This window comes from Globicephala melas, chromosome X, assembly GCF_963455315.2.
Source record: "Globicephala melas chromosome X, mGloMel1.2, whole genome shotgun sequence".
NCBI lineage: Eukaryota > Metazoa > Chordata > Mammalia > Artiodactyla > Delphinidae > Globicephala > Globicephala melas.
The window spans coordinates 47133271-47158999 of NC_083335.1; the positions used below are offsets into that span (position 1 = coordinate 47133271).

The following is a 25729-nucleotide window of genomic DNA, read 5'->3' on the forward strand; positions in this document are numbered from 1 at the left end:
CAGGGTTGTATGTGACTTATTTCAGTGAATCCTCATAATAACCCTGTGGGCTAGGTTCTATTATCATTCTTGTTTTTATAGATCAGGAGCTGGGGGCACAGAGAAGAAATTTGCTACAGATCACACAGGTAATAAGAAGGGTATGGATCTGGACAGTTTGGTTCTAGAGCCACATGAATAAATACTTTTCTATATGGCCTCTCAGTATACCTTGGAACAGTTGGGGTGATTTGATCTAAGATAACATTGTTCAAAAAATTGCCTTCTTTTTTTTTTTTTTGCGGTACGCGGGGCCTCTCACTGTTGTGGCCTCTCCCGTTGCGGAGCACAGGCTCCAGACGTGCAGGCTCAGCGGCCATGGCTCACGGGCCCAGCCGCTCCGTGGCATGTGGGATCTTGCCGGACTGGGGCATGAACCCGTGTCCCCTGCATCAGCAGGCAGACTCTCAACCACTGCGCCACCAGGGAAGCCCTGCCTTCACTTTTGACTTTGACTTTAAGTCACTGAATGATGCCCATAGGGGTCATCTGGTGACTATTCTTGTCCAAGGCTCTGAGAGGTGAAACGGCTTGCCTAAGATTAGATAGCTGGTTAGTGTCAGAGTCAAGACTTAAAACCCAGGTCCCTAACTTTCAAGTCAGTGTTAAAGACACATGCAAGGAAAACAAAACTGGTGATATGACATACTGAAAACAACAAAGCCAGGCCATATATCCAGCAGGTTCTGGATGTACTAGCCTTCCTTTATCTTGCTATTGCGAGCACAATAAGTTCTTTTCCTGATTCTGTTGTCCTTGAAGGGCCACAGGGCAAGTTCCCCCATGGAGGATACTGCCCTATCTAGCAGTACTGCCCTTTGCACACAGGGTGCAAGAAGGGAACATTAAGTTCTATTAGTAATAGCTTTCATTGTCAAATACATGAAAATACCAACTCATCAAAAACAAAGTAACTCTTCCCCCCACACACACACATCCTCCACTTTTTTGTTTCCTAGCTTTTCTGGTTGTTTGTTTGCTTGGTTTTGTTTTCAACTGCTATTCTCAGTATATCTGTAGTGAAATTTTGTAAGGGAATGTGTATAGCAGTTGATTTTCTTATACCTTTAAGAAAATTATCCATCACCTCAGCCCTCTCACGAAACCTCAACAATACACATCAACTCTCCATTTTGACATACAAATCTGAAAGTAACCAGGTTTTCTGTTTTTACCTTCTGCTCTGCATTTACAAAAGTGTGATGTATAATTTAAGTTTTTAATCTCAAATGTGTTTGCTCTATAGGAAAGTTCTGTAATGATAAAATGTACTATCTCCGCTTGGTTTTCTTTATAAATATACTACTCTTGTCATCTTCCCTGTATTATAGTGAGCAAATAAATTAATTCCAATGTAAAATCCAGTTCTGACTGGCGTGATTTTTATTTTCATTAGACTCCTTCAAACTATTCGGTGGGGCTGGGGAACTTCTTAAGAGAATGCATAATTAATCACATATCATATTTTGTCAATGAGATGTAATTTTAAAATACATTTCCTGTGTATCATTCGGTCCTCCAAACAACTTCTCTTCAAAGAAAAGAGAAGTGTCTTCAAAACATCTTTGGATGTTTTTAACGTAAAATTCATTTCATCCCTGGCTGTCCCACAAACATAGTGTCTATGAGAGGGGAAAATGGTTCCTTAGTTTTCTGAAGGGGAACTCTTACTCGCAGATCCTTTCTCAAGTATTTTTGAGACTACAGTGTGTGTTGAGAAGCCATGACCACACTCAGTAAGGATCTAAGGAGAAGGTGTTTTACTCAAATACCAGCTTCCTCTTTTTGCCCTGCTTTGCTTTCAGTAAAACGGTGACTTTCTCAGAGAATACCTTAATAATAAATGTGAGTCATTTTGCTTGAATGCTAATACTGGGTTTTCGGCTGCAATAAAAGAAAACATTTCTAAACTGTTATAGTTCCTGAAAACTGGGTCATGGGCCAGTGTACTACAATGTAGAAATTCTGTGTTGTACGATTAGTTTTAATTAAGAGCTAGTTTGATTTTCAGGTAAATTGGTATCCTACTTCCCCAGCACAGCACGTTAGCAGCATTACTGCAACTTGAAGAGTTACTAGGAAGTGTTTTTACCTTTCTTGTAACTGATTATCAACAGATCATATCAGGTTTAGGAAAAAGGCTCACTTCTCTTCCAAGTGGCAGGAGTTCTCATGCTAGGATTACATGTCTCTCCAGAAGGCTGAGGGAGCGTTTCACTTTTTATTCTATTTTTTTTTCATCTGCACATATTCCTTTTGTTTCATCAAACAACTCATAGATACACAAATAGCTCTATGGAGACAGGCCCACCTGCTTTTTCTAACATTTTAGACAGTGTGCCAGACACTAGGGTGACCAGCTGTTCTGGTTTGCCTGGGACAGAGGGCTTTTCCTTGAATGCAGGACTTTCAGTGCCCAAACCAGGAAAGTCTGGGGCCAACCAACATGGTTGGTGACCTGAGTTCAGGAAAGTCATTCCTATATGACAATGTAAAAGCTTTCTACTCCTCAAGAGTTAATTCTGGACTTAAAGGTGGGGAGATTTGGTAAGATAACTTAATACTTCTCATAGATAATAAAGGAGTGAAAATCATAATTCAGTCAACAGGTCTGAGAACAAGTCAGGTGTCAAGGTCGGAGGCAACAGGAAAAGTATGAGGAGAGGAGACTATTAATAATCATAATCTTAGATTCTATACCTTTATTCTGGGTCCCAGGATCTATTCCAAGTGTTAAACAGTGGGGTTTGTATATTGAGCTTAATAATAATGGAAAGAATTATGAGAAATATTTGCACTATTTATTTTTATGTGCTTGATGTGCAAAACCCAGCACAACAGGCTGTGAATTATCATGTAATAGTTTCCAAATTGTGTCATTAGATGTGAGACAAATGGCTGGGATCCAGTTACATGCACTTCTAGTTTCAGCCTATGGAATTATAGTTCTGAGAGAAGTGTACATTTGTATGTGAAGTCTGGGGTTCAGACCAAGAGTCTTTGGATTTTTAGTTCTTTGATCCAACACAAAGTTACGTACTTTCAGCCAAGTTGCTTAAACTTAGTGCCACGTTTTTATGATTCTTTGACTTGAGAGAGCAAAAGTTAGCTCTCAACTTCTAGGCTGAACAATTTTGGACAGTCCATAAAAGTAGTGGTTATTTGAAGTGAAGATGGAGAGAAGTCAGCTTTAGGATCAGAAATGAGCTCTATGAATGGATGGTGCAGCCACAATTCTGTCCCCATGTTATTTGCCTGTCAGGCACCAATATGGTTAGCATCAATTGGAAAGTCCTCTGTCTGACTTCTATTATCTGCTCCCAAACTACCTATCAAGTCCTATTTCCTACTGAGTAGTATGCCATGGGAGTCAGCACATGTATCCTGAAACTAGACTGGGTTCAAAACCTTGCTCCATCATTATATAAACTCTATGACCTCGGGCACATTTCTTAATCTCTCTGTGCCTGTTCCCTCATTTGCAAAATTGGGGTATTATTAATAGTGCCTTGCACAGAATGTCTGCTATTATTATTATTACTGTTGTCATTATTATTATTCCTTTACATGTGTCCCTTGCTCTAGGGTACGTGCTCTCTTTAATATCTACATACCATGCTGACTTTTAATGTTTTCGCTTGTGTTGAACTCTCTACATGCAACATAATATCTTATCCTGCGTCCCCAAATGTTATCCATCTTAAAATGACCGTTTCAATTCTGATCTTTTATGTGGGACTTTCACAAAACTCTCCTTTTGATAAATTCCTTTATAATTACTACTTGGACCATGCATTTCAGCTTTCAACTATCTGCTGTTTGGTGTGTGCTAATGTTGTCTCTTCTGCTGATCTGGAAACTTTTTGACAGGTGGGGCAATGTCTTGTCTATTTTATTGTATGCTTTACAGCCTCTAGTGTGTTTCTAACTAAATAGTTGATTGATTCATATCAGGGAACCTATGCCTAAATTTGATCCTTTGTTTCTCCTACTACTTTTGAGACATAAAGGCATCAGTTAAATCACTTCAAGAATCGGTCTCACAAAATCTTGCTGATTTTACACTTTCAGCAGTTCTGTATTTGTGGTAGCATATCATTTACAGGTCAGTTTTTTTCATGTTTGGATTTAGAAAAGAATAAAACATGGTGTTTTTACATAAAGTTCATATACATCACTAAATCACACGTACTAGAGTTAAGTCCCATGAAGATAGGATGAATTATAATAATAATTAAAAAAATTGTATTACAGAAATTTCCACATACACACAAAAGTAGAATAATATAATCAATTCCACGTAACTATCACCCAATTTACACGATTATTAACACCTTTCCAATCTTGCTTCATCTATCCCACCCATTTTTTTTTTGGCCTGGAATATTTTAAAGCAAATTCATCATATTTCATCCATAAGTAGTTCAGTATGCATCATTAACAGTTGAAGAGATATAATTTTTAAAAGAACCAATAAATAGTTCTCAATACTGTGCTAAAATCATCAAATCTTTTCTTACAATCTTACCACTTTAATAATACCACTTTGCTCTCTTCTACCCCAAAGATATAAGTAAACCTATAAAAATAGATGTTCCTAGTGGATGATAGGAAATATATGTGAAACATGAAGGGTATTTTACTGTCTCAGCTATAGTCTTTGAAGTATAGCAGGAACCTTGCTTTGATAGGACACACTGCATTATTTCAATGTGATAGATTACTATAATAATCAAATGGAAAGTATATATTTATTTCATTTGAATGTCTTTTCAGCTCTATGATATTTTTGGATATGTTAAATGTAGAATGGGGCTACCCAGGTTCATGATACAATATAGTTCATCAGTCTATTTTAATAAGGCCGTTTTTCTGGGAATGTTAGAACCTGATGGCTTTAATGATTTGATGATGCTATTTCACAAGTGATTGTGATATCATTCCCTCCTAAACTGATCATAAAGTACCAGAGGTGTAAAGGTAGATGTTTAAACACCTATTTATCTTATTCAGTTTACCAAGCACTGTCCATACAAATGGTAATCATTGATTTATAAATTATGGCAAGTTATGTTTTGTACTTTTAAAGTTACAGTTTAATAGGATACTAGTTTGAACAACATATAGTTTGTAAATGTTAAAGCAACAGTGTTAAATAAAGAGGCACATTACGAGAATTGTTAGGGACATGCATGTTTCTTACAACAAACGTTGTATAGTTCTGTTATGTAAATCTGAGCCACACAAGTATTACAATATAAGAAATAAAATTGAGGGGGTTAAGGTTGTTAATCATTTATACATTATACCTGTAGATTGGAAGTCTATATTGTTTATACTAATTTCCCTACAGTTGGCCTGAGCTGGATAGATAGACAGATCCCTGGGAGTACCATAAATCCATGAAGGCAACATCAGCTCTAACTGACTGGAGTGAAATGTACCTGACTGGCTGTCAGTTCTCTTTGTAAGTTAGGGTTCACTGAACTCCCATTTTGGAATCGTCTAGGATGAACTGAATTCAAATAAAAACTTCCCTGTAGGCAGTTAAAGCTGAACTATAAGTCTGTCTTTCAGTGATCTTTGTTTTGATATTTTTCTTCACATTCATAACTACTGCCTCTGTGTATATTTTAACTTTGCAGATATTCTGCCCAATAAACTGTTCAAGTTTGTGTTTTGATTCCATGCCATTAATTTGTATCAAAGCTTGCCTGTATTCCTATACTCTTACAGAATTAACTTTAGGCTTTAATTTTCCCTTCATTGTGTGAATTTGACTAAAGCAGAGCCATTTTTCAAAGTGAAAAGGTTTTATTTGGAAAATTCCTTTGAAATGACTTCTTTAGTATAGATTCTAGAATTGCCAGACTATAGCCATTTCTAGAATATAATTCCCAAGAAATTTCTTCCAATAAAGTGAATTATGGATTACTGGCACATATTTTTTTTTTCCTTGCATGGCAAAGAGAAAAGAAAAATAAAGAGGATTTTATCTTCAGTTTTGAAGAAAAATTATTTGGTCTGGTATCCTGAAATTCAATCTTTGATCAGGAGTACTTTGAGTAAAATGAAAATTCAGGACTGCTATTTCTCCCCGCCTCATTTTTCAGGCTCCTGAATATGGTTTTCTTTTGAAATATTATGGGAATATTTTGAAATAATATGGGAAATATTTTGAAATATTATGGTCTGAGTAATGTTTGCCATGAACATTTAAAACACAAACGGCATATTCAAGGTAAAAATAAAAGAAAGCAACTCAATAGCATTCTGTCAGAGAGTTGGATTTTATGGTCTCATGAGAGTAATTAGAAAAGTCAACCATGAAGCTATCTAAGCTATGCACAAGACAGGGCTGAGAAAATATTTTCCAGTAGATCTTTTAATCTACAAGCTTTGGGTCACATTTCTTCTGTGATTATAGGTGTTAGGCATATTTGACAGATAGTCTAGAAAAAGGAGAGTCATTATTAATATGGAAAGCCAAGGCCATGATACGGAGTAGGCTTATCCTGTGACTAGTTCTACAACCAATGCTAGTCACCTGATTCCACTTAGCCTCTATTTTCTCATCAGGAAATGGGAACAATATCTGTTATTGTGATGGCAAGATAAATGTAATGCGCGTGCAAGTGTCATGAGGTAGTCAGCAAAACCCAAGCTACTTTCATTGGTGAGATGAAGGGGGAAATGGAATTATGGTACCATGATGCCAGAAACTATCATGAGAATCTTTAAGGTGACAATTTCAAAAGAAATTCATATCATTTTTGTCAAAACAGCAACCACAATAACAAGAAAACTAGAGGACACAGAATTTTGTCTTTGTGGAGAGGGTGGTAGCACCAGGTAGGAAGCAATGTTATATAGTAAGAGAGGAAATCATCAGTGACTTCAAGTTTAATGAGAAAGGTACCTTCCAGCAGAAAGCAGATAAGAGGCTTTGATTTTCTTGACAGTAGCGCTATCCAGTACTTTTAGTTGGTCTTCAGATGATCAAACCCAGTGGTTTGCCGGAGACTTCCCCAGTTTTAACACTGAGAGTCCCAAATCCTGGCAAACTCCTCCGTCCAGGTCAAAATGGGCCTGGGTCTATTTGGTCTTCATGACATTGGCTGAGTTTGTCAAGCTATGCAGTGGGGAACAGAAGTTCACAAGGCTTTCCTCCTTCATAGTGAAAACTAATTTTATTCTAGGACACGCATATTTTCTGGTAATGAAATATCATTTATATATATATATATATATATATATATATATATTTTTTTTTTTCGATACGTGGGTCTCTCACTGTTGTGGCCTCTCCCGTTGCGGAGCACAGGCTCCGGACGCGCAGGCTCAGCGGCCATGGCTCACGGGCGTAGCCGCTCCGCAGCATGTGGGATCTTCCTGGACCGGGGCACGAACCCGTGTCCCCTGCATCGGCAGGTGGACTCTCAACCACTGCACCACCAGGGAAGCCCTCATTTTTATAATTTTGTATTAAATGTGTTTGCTTGGTAAGTGGGCACAGCACAGCTTGTGGTCTCTAGTGGATGTTCCCAGAAGTGCTGGGAGGGGATTATGCCACACAGAAGTGACACAGTGATCTGGAGACATGGGGTAGAATGTTAATGATAAGAAATGGCTAGGAGATAAAAAGATACCAAAGGCCTCTGCAAAGAGGTTTCGGGTTTCGCTCCTGCCAGCAGGCTCCGCCCCGTCGGTGGTGGTAGGGCACGGGCGGGGTTAGGGCGAGGCGCTGGCGCTGGGTGGGGCTGGTCCCGTTTGTGCTGCGGCTCTGCGCTACCTGCAGTCCCGGGCCGGAATCCCGCTGCTCCGGCCTCGAGTCTGCCCGCCCGCCAGCCTGCCAGCCATGGAGCCCGGCCCCGACGGCCCCGCCGCCATCTGGTTCCGCTAGACGTGCAGCGCATGGCCCGGCCAGGCCCTGTCGCTGCAGGCGGAGCAGCTGCTACACCATCAGTGCTCGCGGTATCAGGATATCCCTGTCTTCCGCAGTAAGAGCTACGGCGACGTGCCGGTGTTGGTTGGCGTCGTCCAGTGCACAGAGAGGGACGAGTTCTCCTACCAGGAGATGATAGCCAACTTGCCCCTCTGCAGCCACCCCAATCCACACAAGGTGCTGATCGTCGGGGGCGGGGATGGGGGTGTCCTGCGGCAGGTGGTGAAGCATTCCTCCGTGGAGTCCGTGGTCCAGTGCGAGATCGACGAGGATGTCGTTCAAGTCTCCAAGAAGTTCCTGCCGGGCATGGCCATTGGCTACTCGAGCTCAAAGCTCATCCTACATGTGGATAATGGTTTTGAGTTCATGAAACAGAACCAGGATGCTTTCGATGTCATTATCACTGACTCCTCAGACCTCCTGGGCCCTGCTGAGAGTCTATTCAAGGATTCCTGTTACCGGCTCATGAAGACGGCCCTGAAGGAGGGTGGCATCCTCTGCTGCCAGGGCGAGTGTCAGTGGCTGCACCTGGACCTCATCAAGGTGATGCGGCAGTTCTGCAAATCACTCTTCCCGGTGGTCGGCTACGCTTACTGCACCATCCCCACCTACCCCAGCTGCCAAATTGGCTTCATACTGTGCAGCAAAAATCCAAGCACCAACTTCCTGGAGCCCGTGCAGCCCCTGACGCAGAAGCAGGTGGAACAGATACAGCTGAAATACTACAACTCTGATGTACATCGGGCACCCTTCATCCTGTCCGAGTTTGCCCGCAAAGCCCTGAATGATGTGTGCTGAGCCCAGGCGCCGCTGCCGGTGCCGCCCAGGACCTCCGGCCAGCAAGCCTCCAGGGTGGTTGGACGCCGCCAGCCCTGGATGAGACTCCCGCAGACTCGCTTCCGAATCCAGTGTTACAGGACCCAGAATGCTGCCCGGCCTGCCCTGTTAGGACTTTCTGTGTGGCGTTCAGCTTGCAAGTTTATACCAGGTGCCTACAGCACCATCTCCACCTCTGTCGCCCCTCACTCACCAAACACATGTATCTAGAACAACAATGAGAACAAATATTCTGCCAATATTAGGAACTCAACGCAAGACGTTTGTATACTGTTTAGTTTTGAGTATGCAACAGCCTGTTTTGGAGGAAATGGCAGTTTCTCCTCTAAGCCACTTGTAGCTGAGAACTTCATAGTAGAGTTTATGTCTTGGAGGAGGAGAGAGTATTTTGATGAGCTACAAATTGGCTATTCACTAAGAAGCTAAAACATAAATTAGTGTTAAAGTGGTGGGTCATAGGGAAGTATATCTGAACACAGAAGTTGAAATTGGGGCAGAAATAGTCTCTCTCTCACAATTCCCTTCCTTCACTTTAAGTGAATCTCTTGCCTGATATAAAAAGAAAGGCAGGGCTCAAGAAACGGAAAGGAGAAACAGAAGAAAACTACAAAAATGAAACAGGCAAGAGTTTCCTGAATGCTCTTCATTCACTCAAAATTAGCAGAGTAAAATTCAAGCCCACCGAATAATAATTAAGGCCCCATTTGCCTAGATTCCAAATATCTGAAGCCTATTTGAGTAGGCATGTGTTATCTAGCACCCATAAGAGCTATGGGATGGAGGTGGAAATAATCCTCTTTGATAAAGATAAAAGATCTTGAGAAGGATTTTCCAGAGAAGAGGCCCATTCTAGATCTTAAGTCTGCCTTGGGCTCCAGAAAGCTAAATGTAGAATGTTGTGGTAACATACTTGCTCATGTACAGCTGTGTTATATAAACACCCTCAATTAAATTCTGACTCACTTTTTGTTTTCTCCCAAACTTGTATAATAATGCCAAATGCATCAACATTTATGCCTGGATTCTCTGAGTGTCTTGTTGGCTTTACTTATGGCAAATGTGTTTTTAAAAGGAGGTGGAAGGTAACAGTGATGGGGCTTGGAAATATGTGCTACCTAGGAACAGGCTCTCTGACCCTAGCTAGGATTGAAAGTTGGTGTGCCTCCCAACACCTACTAGGTGATCAGCCAAATCTGACCCTGAAGTTCTTTCACAATCCAACTACAAGTGTTCTGGTATACAGTTTGCACACTGCCTCATTGGATCTTGCCTTTCTTTATGGAAACTATGCGAAGATCAACATTTCTTGCTTGAGATGTAGGTATAACCTTATACAGGCTTAGACATTGATGTAACAGTAGAGATTATGAGCTATAACCATTCTGCCCACTAAGTACTGGAAATCTTCCTTGGAATGTGGAAGAGGAAGACTCCTTGATTCATTCATCAACTAAGTATTTAAAACATGACTGATACATGCTATTGGGTTTACAACTCCAAAATGCATCTTACAATGGTCTTTGGTAATTAGAGATGTTATAAGAAAACACCTTTTTTAAAGTTATAATGTTAAAACAATTATAAAGCCAGAAACCAACACTCACTCAAAATTCAGTTAGTTAAACTTTGTCAATAAAGGCAATTCTATTTTATAATATGGTATTAAAAAGGATGAAAATAGAAATTATATGTAAATGACACGGATTGTGGGGTTGTGTTTAGATTTTCTTCCTTATGTGTTTAGGACAGGTAAACAGTTTCATAAGTTTTCTATTTTGTAAAAATAGCTGAAACTAAATTGTAAGCTTCAAAATTGCCCTGGCTTTGCTTGACTAAAAGGACATGTAATAAGGGTATGTAGAAGTCATAAACCAAGTGATTAAAACATAGGATTAGCAAGACAAAGTCATTAGTTCATGTTCCTATTGATCAGCAATGTTTATTAATTCTCCACTGCATGCTAAACTTTATTGCACATTCCTTTTGAAAAAATCTTCAGTCAGAAAATGGACGAAAATGTTTAAATTCACCTATGGAGGCTAGATCACTGTAGGTTTGAAAAAAAAACAAAACACTGTACTATAAGTTCACTAAATGAAATTTGTGCTACCTTTGGTTAGACAATTAGTAGAGAAGAAAATAAATGAGAACTCGGATTTGAGACACTCTAGCCATTCCTGTGGCCCGATTAATCTCTTATGCAGCACTCATTTAAATAATTTGCACACACTAATTTTAGATCTCTAAATTGCTCATACTTTGTGTGTAGAAACTGATTATGATTGTCATATCCGTGGAGTGACACAGGACTAAGAAACTTCAACTCAGATCTCAAAATTAGTAGGCATGAATTAATTTGAAATCTGCTTATCTCAAAGTAGCTCCAGTGGTCCCAATGTATGTGAATTTATAATATTGTATGATTAATGAAAGGGGCCACTGGTGACCACATCAGGGATTGAAATAACTGAAAAGGGCAAAAATAAATCTATTCTGTTTTATTGTAGAAGTTTTGGGGTACCATTGGAGGCAGAGATTATTGAACTGACCATTCTAGAATATAAAGAAGAGTTTTGTGCACAAACCACTGAGTCAGCAGTGGTTCAGTGGTTTCTTAAACAGAAAACAAAACCAAGAAATATGTATTTAGATGACCAGAATCCAAAATCGTGTTGAATTATAGTTAGAAATTTTAAGAAAACCAGATACCCAATATTACTATCCTAAAATTGTATTTTACAGTTTGCTCTGTGAAATCTGAGCTTTGTGGAATGTTTCTTAAACGAAGTACTGTTTTAGTCTGCTTGGGCTGCTATAACAAAAGACCAGACTGGGTAGCTTATAAACAACAGAAATTTTTCTTACAGTTCTGGAGGCTGGAAGGCAGAGATCAGGGTGCCATCATGGTGGGGTGAGGGGTCTCTTCTGTAGATTTCATGTATCCTTGCTTGGTGGAAGGGGCATAGGGTCTCTCTGGGGCCTCTTTTATAAGAACACATTTCATTCATGAGGGCTCTGCACTCATGACCTAAGCACCTTCCAAAGGCCTCACCTACCAATACCGTCACCGTAGGAGTTAGGATTTCAACAAATGAATTCTGGGGGGACATGAACATTCAGACCATAGCAGTTGCCCTTCAAGTCTTCCTAAGAGTTGGTACCTTCTGAAAGTGGGAAAACAGATGCACCATGATGACAAACAATGACAAAATTTGTGCCTTAGTTTACTGTTTCCACAGTGTACTGCTGAATCTGGACCTTTAGTTAATACGAGGACATCACAGTCCCAACTGGGTGGAGTAATTCATGTCTAGTGATGAAACAGGCCTCCTGAACACTGCATTTTCACTTTTTGAAGGGAGGTCTTTAGACACTAAAGCCAACTTGGAAAAAAAATACTTTCTCAGTCGATTTCACCACAGAAATGATTGTAGTGCTAGTGCATAAATAGACAAGGTGGAGTAAAGAATTAGGGCATTTAAATAGCCAGCCTGGGCAAAAAACAAGTTTATTGGCAGAGGTGGGATGGGGTGGTACTTTTTTTTCACAGTGAAAAGGAATTATTCAGATTAGATGCTTCTACTGTTCAACTCTTACTTCGTATTGCATTCAATGTATTGACTCTTAGTCCTTTAAATCTGTGTCTCTTAGCAAAGATGACAAAAGTTTGTGCTGGCAGGTAACCTGATCGTTATGGACCAAATTTTGATGTCCCCCACAAATGTGTATGTTGAAGCCCTAAACTCTAATGTGGCGGTATTTGAAGATGGGGCTTTGGGGAGGTAATTAGGATTAGATGAGGTCATGAGGGTGGGACTCTCATGATGGGATTAGTGCCCTTATAAGAAGAGATACCAGAGAGCTTGCTCTCTCTCTTTTCCTGTGCACACACAATGAAGAGGTCATGTGACCTTACAGAGAGATGGTGGCCATCTGCAAGCCAGAGTAGAGGCCTCAGAATGAAACCTACCTTGCCAGCACATTGCTCTTGGAGATTCTAGCTTCCAGAATTGTGAGAAATAAATTTCTGTTGTTTAAGCCACTAAGACAATGGTATTTTGTTATAGCAGCCTGAGCTGACTGACTATGATAGTTCTAAATACCTGTTTTTTTTATGATGGTATAAAGGCTTTTACTGCTCTTGGGTTCCTCCTCTTGAAATGATACTGCCTTATAGTTAGAGAATAACTATCCTTGTATGGGTTCCAAACAATTAAAATTACCTTATCATAAATTTTGCTTCATAAGAAACAGCTTTATAGTTTGGTGCAAGTGCATTTGAGATATCTGTGTTCCAACAGAAGGTGCTTCCTCTCAGCCTGTATTTTCCTTCTAATTGAAGTGGCAATTAAGTAGTTCATTAATGGTCATGCCATAATCACAGACTTATATAAGGGATCATAAAGGTCAGATTGTCCAGCCCTTTCATTTTACTTCTCCAAGGAAGTAAGGAAGAATGAAAGAATAACTACAGCTTTATTACCAAATGACATTTAAAAAAATGGTGATGCAAGTGGACCTTTAAAAAATAAAGGAAACATATAGGAAGACAAAAAGTGTATAGAGAATACTAGATAGATTTAGGTTTTATATTTATCTCCTTAAAGAGAAATTGAATTCAACTTTGGACCCATCTACAACTGGAGCTTCAGAAAACATGTTTGGCCTCATCTTATCTTTGAAATGAAAGCTGCTGTCTTCACTCTTGAACCAACTGAGGGTACAAGGATGCATTAGAAAATTTGATAATTGGTAGAGTTGGGTTTTGTGGGGTTTTATTTTTGGTATAGTCCTTTTATTTCTTTAAAATAGTAAGCAGGTATATTTTGCAAAACTCATAAGAACTATGAGGTTGTTTTCCTCCTTTACTGAACAGAAGCCACCTGCCACAAATATACATTTTGGGAATTATTTTGATATGAGTTATGGGAAATAGAAAGCAAAATTTTGTACAGTAGAGGACATAACTTTACAGTAAGTCTACAGTTGTCTTATAGCTGTTCGTTAAGTGTTTTGAGTCTCTTTTTAATTCAAGGATATCTTTAGGATCTAGTTTCCGAAAACAGTCTCAAATTACCATCAAAATGTAACTGGGCTACCCTATGTTTTCCCTGTCAAGGAACTGACATTCTATGAACCCTATTTAATTTGCAGCTATCTTAATAGAATGTGTTGAGTAAGAATTAAGGATTATTATTATCACCACCACCATCATCATCATCATCATTAATTGTGTTAAAAGGAAACCTTGGGAGGCATAAGTGACCTGCTGGCAAGGATTACCCACTCTGGAGTGTGCAGTGGATCAGTTTTGCTCTCAGCAGGAGGCAGCATTATAATCAATAGAAATTGCCCATATGGGGTTTGAAAGACACTGTGATACATGAAAGAATGCTCAACATCATTAATCATTAGAGAAATGCAAATCAAAACTACAATGAGATAAAACCTCACATCAGTCAGAATGGCCATCATCAAAAAATCTACAAACAATAATTGCTGGAGAGGGTGTGGAGAAAAGGGAACCCTTTTGCACTGTTGGTGGGAATGTAAATTGATACAGCCACTATGGAGAACAGTATGGAGGTTCCTAAAAAAACTGAAAATAGAACTACCATACAACCCAGCAATCCCACTACTGGGCATATACCCTGAGAAAACCATAATTCAAAGAGTCATGTACCACAATGTTCATTGCAGCTCTATTTACAATAGCCAGGACATGGAAGCAACCGAAGTGTCCACTGACAGACAAATGGATAAAGAAGATGTGGCACTTATATACAATGGAATATTACTCAGCCATAAAAAGAAATGAAATTGAGTTATCTGTAGTGAGGTGGATGGACCTAGAGTCTGTCATACAGAGTGAAGTAAGTCAGAAAGAGAAAGACAAATACCGTATGCTAACACATATATATGGAATCTAAAAAGAAAAAAAAAGGTCATGAAGAGCCTAGGGGCAGGACGGGAATAAAGACGCAGACCTACTAGAGAATGGACTTGAGGACACAGGGAGGGGAACGGTAAGCTGGGACAAAGTGAGAGAGTGGCATGGACATATATACACTACCAAATGCAAAACCGATAGCAAGTGGGAAGCAGCCGCATAGCACAGGGATATCAGCTCAGTGCTTTGTGACCGCCTGGAGGGGTGGGATAGGGAGGGTGGGAGGGAGGGAGACACAAGAGGGAAGAAATATGGGGATATATGTATATGTATAGCTGATTTACTTTGTTATAAAGCAGAAACTAACACACCATTGTAAAGCAATTATACTTCAATAAAGATGTTTAAAAAAGCATTAAAAATATAAATAAATAAAATAAAACCCAAACAGATTAAACTCAAAAAAAAAAAAAAACAAAACACTGTGACAATTAAGTTCACCAGAAAGACTTATTGTAAACCACAACTCTGTGAACCTTCTGCAGATTTCATTGACTGCAGTGTCTAAATTGGAAGATATAGCAATTTTTTTCCCCCATGCTCAGCAAAAACTGTTAACTGGCTTTTGTGTGTGTGGGGGGGTATAAAACATTCACTGAGTGTTTCTCATATTCTACTGAGTCAATATTAAACTGTACTTTTCTATTTTTGCTAATAGTCATTATCATAAAAACGTTTGTCTTTTTAAACATTTTCCCATATGTTCATGGTTCAGTTAAACATTCTCTGGCCTCTAGGAAATTATAGCTTAAAATAGTATCAATAGTTCACCACTTTATGTCTCAACAAACCTTTTTGATTGAAGTTCCCCGAAGGCCTTGAGTTGACCTTTACATAAATAAATGTGGACAATGGATATAGGGGTTTGCAAAATACAAAAAAGTACTATTTTTTAAAATCCCATAAAGACCTTGTTTGTTGCTGTCATTTGAGAAGAGGGCAACACGTTGATTTAGCATATTTAATAACTTTTCACACAAAGAGGTTAGAAAGACTTGAGCATCAAGGGAATAACCCAGAATAAATACTAAATCAGTGTTTCTCAAATGTTAATGATGATATCGGTCTTCCTACTAAATACTTCGGGTGATTCTGATGCATACAGTTCACTTACTATATAGTGTGCTTTGAATTATACCACTGTAATTTCCACATTCTTGGTCTGTCAGCAAGTGCCTTTCTGTATTAGAATTCAGAAATTTCGAGAACCAAATGGATTAGATGTACAGCCTTCAGATCTTTAAATGCATTATTTCACACAGTTCTAAGGAAGTTTTGAGTTTGATGGATTTCAATCTTCTTAATAATATAATTTACTTTGTAACATACAGGTGTAATCCATTCTTCCACAAAATCTCTCCGAGGGAGTGTTTGTGTGTATCTCTTCTCTCTCCAAATGACCTTGACATCAGTTTGTTAAAGTGGCTTATGCCATTCCTGACTTATTACAGTTCATTGGGCTTCATATTTTCTGATCAGCCATGATTTCAATGTATTTGCTTTAAAGAGGTTTTTGTAAGTTACATATAAAAAGGAACTTTTCTACCATTCAGAGAAAGACATATGTAAATGAGACAGTATTTGTAGCATGACAGTCAAAGATACCTCAAGGATTTGGGTATTGGATTGTGTATTTAGTTGCCAGCTATAGATTATAGGAGGCTATTATGTGAAACTATTATATACCTGGAGTTGAAGTAAAATATGTCAGAAAATTTTTTTAAAGAAATCTCAATTTATTCATTGTATGAAAAAAGGAATAGACCACAGCCCCCTTGCATGAAGTGATTGCATTAGTAAGGGGAATTTTATTTCTAAAACCAAAAAGACAGACTTTCAAAAGCTGCTGTTATTTACTGTACTTTAGACAGTTCCTCTGTGAAGGCCTTTCTAGTATATTAAAGACCTGTTCCAATCAAAAGTATTTTCTACTGGCTGATGATATAATTATACTAAGTTATCAAGAGATTGTTCAAGATCTAAGTTATCAAGAGATTGTTCTTGATTCCCAGGGTGAAATTCCTTTCTTTAGCAACCATGGAATTGACATGCTTCATTGTTCATTATTCATCATTCTTTTGCTTCCTCTGCTCTACAGTCTGGATCCAGAAAAGTCTCCTTGGAGACTTTATTGCACATGCTTGGACATCTTGATGATGGTGATTTTTTTGTATTGTTTCATTTTTTTTGTTTGTTTTTCTTACTTGTCAGAGGGTCATTTAATTAGAGCTTCATCAGTTTATGATTGTTCTAGATAGTCTTCAGAGGCTGAGTCACTTCTCCAATTTCTGTTGTTGTTAGTTTTGTTTGTTTGTTTGCTTTTGTCTGTGGCTGGAGAGGTCTTTCTGAAACAAACATACAACTCACCAAACACAAAAACAATCAGTCAAACCTGCTGGTTTTTCTCAAGAGGCTCGATGTTTAGTTTATTCATTTAGAAACTTTGCCTTGTGTTTCTCCCCCTCCTTCTCCATCTCTTCCTCTGCCTTCTGTTTATAAGAAAAGCTCAAGCAGCTCTGTGCTTTAATAGGCAAGGCTGAAGGCAGAGTTCTGCCTCTGGGAAATGTTTATTCTGGAAAAACACAGGAGACATTTGTTTGGTCTGACTCATCTAGACTATGTCATAAGCCGTCTTGGGCAAAAAAGAGAAGATGCCTTAAATATTGATGCCTGTCCAGACTCAATTTTATGTTTAAAAACCAAAGAATTGTGGCCACTGCAACCTCGTAATTAATCAGTAAATATTTATCAGTCCACTAATATTTTTTTAGTCATCTTTCCTTCCGAGGATATGAATAAAGTTCATAAACACAATAGTTTTCTGTTATTTGCCGAACAAATGGTTATCCTTGACAAGTAGCCATTTTTAAGCCTTCCGTAGTAACTTGAAAGAACAATGCTAAGGAAAAATCAAATAGTGCGTTTACTCATACCAGAGCTGTGCATATCTCTGTGATGGGGGACGTGGGAGGTATGCAGGGAAAAGAAGGCAAGTAATATCATGACCCTGCTTTGTCTGCTTGGTCCTTTCTTTGCTCTTAAATCTCTGTGCAGATCTGTCAGAAATTATCACCCAAGGGATTCCAATTTCCTGTTCCTGCATCTGGCTAGCAGCCCAGGGCTACCACCATATGCCCTCCTCCCCAATTGGCCACTGTTCCACTCAAAACAGAGAAAGGGAAAAACTAGTTGAAGTCTTTCATGCTATTTTTTCAACTTCTCAGACTAAACCTAGTGGAATCTTTTTATTCACTTATTTGTTTAGTCTTCACTCACTGTTTGTATAAATATTGTATACTTGCTATATATTCAGCAAAGTGCTAGGTGTAAAGGGGAGGCGAGTAGTGTTGATAAGAGAAAGGGCAAGGAATAAGAAATCTTTAAAGAAAAAAACAGAAGCCTTCCCTACCTTAAAGTCTAGCTGGGGGAAAATTACATACCTTAGTCAAATAAATGGAAGCAATTAAAAAGCAACAGGCAAAAATAATAAAATAATGTAAATAGTATATATAGGTGCTGACAGGGATGGGAGAACTGCAAATATTTAATTCAGTTCACCATTTGAGTACACATTATGTGCTAGAACCTGTATCAAAAATATGATGGAAAATAAGAGGTAACCTTCTGGAGGCAGACATAGCTGCAGATAACTTTATTATGAGGTACCCTGTGCTGAGTGTTTTAAGATCAACAAAGTACCATGAGGGAAATTGTGAAGGGAAACATTTTGAGTGAGGGGGTAAGGGTTCTGTGCTCAATTCCAATGTGTGTATGGGGAGCGCTTCCACACACCAACAAGCAATTCTCTGACACAAGGCAGGTGCCCCTCAATTCAGCTCAATTCTCACACTATCTACCCAGAGATAGCAACAGATTCCACAGGTTAAGGGTTCAGTCCGACAAGACTGTAACCCCCCAACCCCCAACCCCCCACCAGGCACCAATCACAAGTCCAGGTGCTTCTGATGGTCAAGTATAGATTGCCAACAAGTCCCTCCTTGGATTCAATTAATTTGCTAGAGTAGCTCACAAAACTCAGAGAAACATTTTACCTACTAGATTATTACCAGTTTATTGTAAAAGGATATGACTCAGGAACAGCCAGAGGGAAGAGATGCATAGGGCTAGGTGTGGGGAAAGTGTGTAGAGCTTCCATGCCCTCTCTGAGTGCCCTACTCTCCCAGCACTTAACCAGGTTCACCAACCCAGAAGCTCTCTGAACTCCCTCCATTTGGGTGTTTATGGAGGCTTCACTACATAGTCATGATTGATTAACTCATTGGCCATTGGTGATTGATTCAACCTCCAGCCCCTCTTCCCTCCCAGGAATTCCAGGGGTGGGACTAAAATTTCCAACTTTCTATTCCTGGTTGATTCTCCTGGCAACCAACCCCCATCTTCAGGTGCTTTCCAAAAGTCACCTCATTAACATAAACTCAGTTGCAGTGTAAAGGGGGCTTGTTATTTCACTGTAATGGCTCTGAAGGTATTTCTGGAACTGAGGTCAAGAGAGCAAATATTATGACAAAAGATGCTCCCATTGCTCTTACCACTCAGGAAATTCCATGGGTTTGGGGAGCTGTGAGCCAGGAGCCTTGGACAAAGACCAAATATATATGAGAAATATATTTTGATCACTTGAATGATTACATACATATTTCTTATAAATCACAATATTGCAGGGGGGTTAGGAAAGTTTTATGTAAGAGGTGTGATTTGAGCTTGGCTGTGAAGGATGTATCTAATATTTTATAGGTAGAAATGGTGGGAGTTCAGGGTGTAGGAGAAGTGTAGGGTATATTCAGATTCCCCTGTTGTATTTCAGTCATAACACATAAGGTAGGCTGCAGGAGGAGGTCAGACAGAATGACATGCTAGATGTGAAGGTCCTCAAAAGCAAAACTGAGCAGCTTGAACTTAATTTTGTAGACAATGGCAATACTGATGATTTTTGAAGAAAGAAGTAAGGTGAAGAAATCTATCCTTTAGGAAGTGGTTTAGCATATGGTTAAGAGCTGGTGCTCTGAAGTCAGAAAACTGGATGCAATCAATGAATAGTTATCAAGCTCCTACTTACCAGGGACTATTCTAATAATTGGGGCCATAGTAGTGACGTATATTGGCGAGACCTCTGCTCTCATGGTACTTACTTTTTAGCTATGGACAGGAGAGACAAATGACAATAACATACAAAAAGACATTTTCCAGATAATTTTAGATAGTGATAGGTGTGATGAAGAAAATAAAATAGGGCAATGACTGGTGGGATCAGGGAAACGACTTTAGAATTGGTGGTTAGAGAAGACCTCACTGATGAGGTGAAATTTGAGTTGAGACCTGAATTAAATGATGGGATGATCCACGGGAATATCTGAGGCAAAGTCTTCCAGTCAAAGCAAAGAGCAGATTTAAAGGCCCTTGTGGGAATGAGCATGATGTGTTCCAGAAACAGACAGAAGGCCTGCGTGGCTGGACTGCAGTAAGTAAAGGGGACACCTTCATGAAAGTAGGCTCTAGAAGGAGGCAGGGGTCTGATAACATTCGTCTTTGTAGACCTCGGTAAGGATTTTGTTTTTTATTCTAATTATAATGGGAAGCCATTAGAGGAAGTTTCAAGCAGGGTTTGATATCATATGATTTATGTTTTAAAAAAGGTGGCTCTGGCCAATGTGGAGAATTTGTATGGGGTATAGATAGAATTGGAGGACTCAGGCTATGTTTTAAAGGTAGAACAGGCAAAACTTGTTCAAGGTCTATTGTTTTCTAGTTATTTGACCTTGAACAAATTACTTAACCTCATCTCAGTGTCTGCATCTGTAAAAAGGGGATAAGAATAGTACTGACCTTAGAGAATTGTGAGGATTAAATTAAAACTCCGCACGATATAACCAGCACATCATATGTACTCATTCAAGGATAGAAGCTGCTATTATTACAACTCTGATGGTGATAATAACTCTGGATTGGACCTGTGAGTAACTAGAGGCCTGGTGATCTGTTAAGAGGCTATTGTGATTATCCAGGCAAGTCAAAGTGCTAGGCTGGAGTAGGGCAGCGGAAAGAAAAAGTGGGAAAGCACCATGTTAATAAATTTAATTAATGCACACCAAATATTTAATTTAAGTAGGAATACTTAATGACATATTCAAATGACTAATAAAGGGTAACACTAGTACGTGCAGAGAGTCAAAAGTCACTTCTGTGGTGAGACTGGAATTAAAATTGCTAATAGTTTATTTTCTCGCCTTTAATTCCTGGCTAATGACTTTTCTATATTATCATTTCCTATCACATAAAACCATGGTTCATTTAAAGTATGCTGTTGAGACGTGGTCAAAATCCATCAACAGAGACTTCAAATGAAATGGCTGTGTGTGTGCTGCACCCTCTTTCAACTATGTACCATAACTAAAGTCTTCCCAGCTATGTTTGAACTTCAGGTGATTATCTTGCATTCATGAATAAAAATAAAAGTCGACCTTCCATTTGTTGTTTTATGTTTTGGGTGAACCCATTTACCCTATCAATGGGAATGACTGTATTGGTAATTTTCTTCTAACATCGTATGAGTTACCAGATAAGTCATCATTCTTGGAGTATGAAAGGGCAGTTTTTAGTTACTCATTTCTGTTTTCTGGTGTTGATCACTCATGATAGACCTAGAGAGACTGAACTTCAAAGGACTGGTCTACTATTTATGAAGTTTAATGCACAATTACCTAGGTGACAAGACGTTAGCCATAAAGGTTAAGGCTTATGAATATTAAAACTTTAAAGAGTTCTTTGGCAGGTGTGAATTTTTATCAAATATTTCCTTACAGATGAGTGAAAAGAAGCCAGAATTTAAAATATACAAATCATCAGGCAAAGACAGATAGGACTCAGAGAAACCCGGGCTAGTTCACCACTGTAATTGCTATTTTTATTTTATTTTTTGAGTTTCAGGTTTTTTGAAAAACAGTTAAAAAGCGGAATGAGAGGGGGAAAAAACCCAGTGGATTTCTGGTCTGGATATTTTATGAAACATCCAAAAGACATTAATTGCCAAGGTAATAAGATGGACCTGTCAGTTCTGATTCAATTGCTATTAGAAAATAAAATGTTTTAATAAAAATCACGTAATTGTAATCAAAGGAAACATTGCCTATGAGCAAGATTTTAAGCAAATAGCAGCATATGCCTTTTCAGTGTGTTTTTTTTGTCACCTAAATGTGCACATTCACAATTGTGAGTACTCTTCATCAAGCGCTAATATATTCTCAGAAGTCATGTTGGAACTTATAAACTCTCTGTGTCAGTCACCACTTCTTGCTTAACTGAACTTGGGTATTGTAGCCTTTTAATGTCCCTGCTACTGGTATTTAGTTAAGTTTTATCTCTCTCTGTGGTTTTCCACTTCACAGTTTGGGAAAAGAGGCTGTTAGGCTTTGCTATATCCATGTACACCTTTCAGCTGGAAAATTCACAGGAAGCAAATGGTGAATGTCTTAACTCTGTAGGCTGAGACCATTTTATACAGGAAGGTAGGAGATTGAACATGAAAGATAGTTTGGGGTTCCTTTTGTTCTTCTATGTTTGCTTCTATCCACTCCGTTCTAATCTGTGGAACTCAAGGCTGCCTCAAGGGCACCGACTATTCAGTAAAGATGAACTGCCAATTCTTCACCTTCTGGGAAAGTTGTCAGGTAAGTAAACTGTCAACAGCAATTATTTTTCTGATCTTAAGTAGATAATTAGCTCTGAACACTCCTTCCTTAATATTTTCCACAGTATATTCCTCTCACATTCAAATCTGCCCTCAAATCTATCCAATTAAGGTGAACTGAGAAAAGAATTCCCATATCCTACTTCTAGAATTACTGTAAATGCCTTTAGATAGAACCATATTTTAACATAGATGTTGTTTTAGCTATGAAGATTTTCCAAAATATAATTTAATAATATCACTGGTCAGGCATTTATGCTAGAAAGTTTATATATTATTCACTCTCACAAGCACCCTTTTGAGAGAATTATTAATCTTATTTTACAGATGAGGAAACAAACTCAGAATGATGAAGTTCTTTGCCTAAATCACAGATCTTGTATGTGGTCAACCCTGGATTTGAATTCAGGTCTGCCTAATTCTAAAGCCTCTTTCTCACTATATACAATAGACTGCAGATCTTCCAGCTGCTTACACTTATATGATAAAATTATCTTGTTTATTTCTCTCTCTCCTGACCCCAGCATGTAAGCTTTATAAGAACAGGGACCTTGTCTTTCTTATTCAGTACTGTAACCCCAGAGCCCAGAAAAGTTTCTGGTATATTGTGAAAACTCAGTAAATATTATTGCATGAAAATAATCAATCATGAAAGTTTTCTCGTTGATTTCAAATTAGATAGTTGTACAAGAGTGCTACAGGGGTTGACCAGTGGGAGAGATTACCATAGGTTGGAGGCTACAAGAGTAGTGTAGACTATAGACCTCCAAAAAGGAGGAGTGCATACACCTCAGGGGTGTGTTCAAAATAATACATTGGGAGGGGTAAAAAACATGTTAGAATTTTTAATCATTTTTTTTGTTTTAGCTCATTCTTTTTCAATTTTGGTTGTCATATTTTATAATGTACACATTATTGCAGTAATATATATGGCATAATATATATAATATAGTAATATATAACATATACAATAATATGGACAGTAATGTAATATACACAGTAATATAATAATATACATATGTATGTATATGTGGGGGTGGGTAGGTGCTTAAACATTTTTACTGCTAGTTGTGCTTGGAGACCTGTGGTCCAGAGGGAGAAATAAACATACAGAGATATCTATAATTCAGCATTCTACTTGCTATTAGATGTCTAGACAAAGTACTTCAGGAAGAAAGATAAAGGAATGGCTAATACTTCGTGATTTTGTCAGCATGGTGGTGGTGGTGGTGGCACAATTTCAACAGAATTCTGTGGCAATGGCAGATGAAATGGGAATTTTCAGGGAGAGAGAACACTTGCAATGGTGCAGAGGTATAACTTTTTTTTTAATTGAAGCATAGTTAATTTACAATGTTGTGTTAGCTTCAAGTGTACAGCAAAGTGGTTCCGTTATACACATATATATGTGTATATATATATAAATATATATGTGCGTATATATATATACATATATATATATTCTTTTCCATCATAGGGCTATTACAAGATATTGAGTATAGTTCCCTGTGCTATACAGTATAACTTTCTTGATATGTTTCAGGAACTATAAAGCATATTGGATTGCTAAAGGAGAGGGAGTAGAAAAGGTAGGAGAATGGGGAGTAGCAGTATATTATTATTGGATTACATGTACGTAATATATAAAGACATATATTGAAGGTAAGTGCTCATGTATTAATAGCTAGGTAGGGTACAGGATCAAAGAAACTGGAGCTCACTTAGTGAAGTAGACTACGGAAAATGAAGAAGATATCTTCAAGCCATATCGCAGCCGAAGGATTAAAGGGCCAATGGAGAAGAAAGAGTTAAAGGTGCCTTCTAGATTTTAAGACTGGATGAGGTTACTGTAACATTGACCTATAAGGTCATCCTGAGGAGAGCAAGGCAGTTTTTTGAGGTAAGATAATTTTGGGTAAATAACAAATTAGAGAAGGGACATCCATAGGTATATGACCAATAGGGAACTGGAGATATGAGATGGGAACTCTGGAAGAAATCAGGGTAGGAGTTAAAATTTGAGAACCATTCCCATTATTGGTTCATCAAACATTCACAGGCACCTACTCTGTGCCGGGGACCATACTAGACACTGGGGCTAGAGTAGGAAAAAGAGAGATGTCACACCAACCCTCAAGATGCTTATCTTGGGGCTTCCCTGTGGGCACAGTTGTTAAGAATGCACCTGCCAATGCAGGGGACACAGGTTCGAACCCTGGTCCGGGAAGATCCCACATGCCGCAGAGCAACTAAGCCCGTGCGCCACAACTACTGAGCCTGCGCTCTAGAGTCCGCAAGCCACAACTACTGAGCCTGTGTGGCACAACTACTGAAGCCTGCGCGCCTAGAGCCCAGTCTCCACAACAAGAGAAGCCACCGCAATGAGAAGCCCGCACACTGCAACGAAGAGTAGCCCCAGCTCTCCGCAACTAGAGAAAGCCCGCGCGCAGCAACAAAGAGCCAACACCGCCAAAAATAAATAAATAACTAAATTTATATATGAAAAAAAGGTGCTTATTTTTTTTTGCGGTACGCGGGCCTCTCACTGTTGTGGCCTCTCCCATTGCGGAGCACAGGCTCCGGACGCGCAGGCTCAGCGGCCATGGCTCACGGGCCTAGCCGCTCCGCGGCATGTGGGATCTTGCTGGACCGGGGCACGAACCTGTGTCCCCTGCATCGGCAGGCGGACTCTCAACCACTGCGCCACCAGGGAAGCCCCAAAGATGCTTATCTTATACTCAATAGGGAGAGACAGACAATCAACAGGGAAAATGTTTGCATATAATTACAAATCATGATAAGTGTGTAGGGGAGCAAAATTTGTCACCCAAAATGTCTCTTTGGCACGTGGATTATTTTGAGCTAAAAACAGTCAAGGCCCAAAAGACTCAGGAAACTTTGACCTTCCCCCAATTGCCTAAAGAATGCAGATAGAGGACCTGTTCTAGAACGGGAGCTATCGCCATAGATAACTATAGTATGAACTAGGTTTGTAAACAGGGGAGGAATGTAGCAAAGTGTTAAAATTCCTCTCTGTGTCCCATTGTCTGCTTGGCTCAGCAAACATTTGTTTACCAAACATTTGCTTTTCCATCTCCATGTCATTTGCCCCCCACCACCTTTGAGGTCCCAAACCACTACCCCCAACATCCTCTTCTGTGTTTAGCTGAAGATTGCCTTTAAGGTGAGGGTTCTAGCCATTTTGGCTAATTATTCAGTTTTCTTAGGTCTCTCTCATGTATACATGTTATTA

At 39.0% G+C, this 25729-nt stretch overlaps 1 long non-coding RNA gene and 1 pseudogene across 1 annotated transcript in view; both read left to right on the plus strand.

The window, feature by feature from the left end:
* Nucleotides 1-25729, plus strand: part of LOC115843966 (uncharacterized) — an 890247-nt gene that overhangs the window by 254224 nt on the left and 610294 nt on the right. The gene's annotated exons all lie outside the window — the stretch shown is intronic.
* Nucleotides 7898-8782, plus strand: LOC115843967 (spermidine synthase pseudogene; annotated as a pseudogene).